Raw genomic sequence first — 1,828 nt, 5'->3', positions numbered from 1 at the left:
CCTTTCTGCCTGTGAATTCAAGGCTGGACCACGAGGTCCAAGCCACTCAGCTTCCTTGTCCAGTGGTGTGATACAAAGATGGTCTCAATCTTCCCAAAAGTAGGGGGAAAAGGTGCAAAGACACAGAACAGATCTCACGGCTTCCTCTCCAGCTTCTGGGCCAAAGAAACAGCCCAAGGCAACCCCTTAATTACAGTAGTTCGGTAAAGGAGGAGTTACTGATTCCAAAGTTAGAAGGAAAAAGAGCTAGATTTGAAACCTTCCCGTCTGTTATGATCTAATAACATGTCCCGGACTTGTTCCTCAGGGCCCTGAGACATAACCGCCCAAAGCCACTTGCAAGTCGGCAGTACGTATCATTTTAGGGCAGAGCACGAGGTCGGGGAAGAGAAGCAGGAAGGCAGAGGTTCTGGGTGAGTGGGCGGGGGTCCCAGCTCACTTCCTGCCATTCTGAGTTTCTCCCACATGGGCATCAAAGACAGTGATGGTGGGGCTCTCAGTGAGGACAGCCTGACCTAAGAAACAGGGACAGGTGGTCACTTTGCTACTCACTCTGAAACCCCACATGGGGTATTTTAATAGTGTTCTCCATCTGTCAAACCTCGGGGTTAATCCCTTCCTAATCTGAGCTGTAATAATTGGGTAATCAGACAAGACGCTCTACAAAGCCCGGGCCGTAGTTTTGCTGTTGTTTTTGGCTAGACATTTTTTTTTATGAGAGCGAAGCGTAGCTGACCCAGAAATTTCTGCTTTGAGCTTTGGTCGTCCATGACACAAAAGGAGGCCCTCGTAAGAAGCATGGATATTTAGCAGGCAGAGCCCTCCTTCTTGAGGGTAATTTCAGCCACTGTTCCCTGGACGTACGGGATTTGGGAGCTGCTAGGAGGAAACCACATGATTCTGCTCTTTGCTGCAAACTAAAAAGAAAAATAGCCTCATGGTTAGCTTGGGCTAATGAGCTCACTGGTGTGTGTCCAGGAAACATCCCAGAATGAATACATCTGCTGAGATTTCTGTCTTTTGGAAAAAAAGTAACCTTGTGGTGCTGGATGGCAAATAAAATGAAAATGAAAGCTGTGTGAGGCCGGATTAGAGGCTGGACCTAAAGCACGAGGAGAAAGCACGGCAGGTGGTTCGGATGTGGGACAGAAGTCAGCCTGGCTATTTGGGGATTAACCCATCGCGGAGGAAAACACAGATTTTTTTTTTTTTTTTTCCAAAGCAGACAAAACTCGCACCCAAGCTGCTGAGGCCTGATCACACTGATGTAGCCCTTGGGCTGAGACAAAGGTACCGGCAGCCTTCCGTGGGGGGGTTGACATCGAACCGAGTGTCACGAAGACGCGTCTCCTGGTCTCTATCACAGGCCGGCATCACGGTGCATTTATGACAACACCCAGCACACAATAGACACTCAATGCATGCTATGGCCCAGCTCAGGCACCATGGAGGCCTTTCCTAAAAGATTCTGGAGGTGGCAATAACCACAGTCAGGACTTAATCTAGTCTATTTCAAACATTCCCTACATGTGTTCACTTTAAACAAAAAATATTCTCTGCAAAGGAGAAGGCGAAAGGGCTTGAAGGGAGTGAGGGGGTGACAGAGACTGGAAAACTGAGGTCTTGCCATCTAACACACCGTCTCGTGGGACGAGGAAGCGTGTATGACAGTGAACCCCTGGGAGACGTAGAATGCTCCTCTTTTCCAGGGGGGCTGTGGAGTGGATTGATCTGTGGGCGGTTCTGCTAGCTGTCTGCTCTAATCTAAAACTTTCTTTTTTATTGACGTAAGACGAGGTCATTGAAACTCCAAGAGCCGAGGTCTCAA

Source organism: Pteropus alecto, unplaced genomic scaffold (assembly GCF_000325575.1).
Source record: "Pteropus alecto unplaced genomic scaffold, ASM32557v1 scaffold16, whole genome shotgun sequence".
Taxonomy (NCBI): Eukaryota; Metazoa; Chordata; class Mammalia; order Chiroptera; family Pteropodidae; genus Pteropus; species Pteropus alecto.
The sequence above is the reverse complement of the archived record's forward strand: the minus strand, read 5'-3'. Positions refer to the sequence as shown.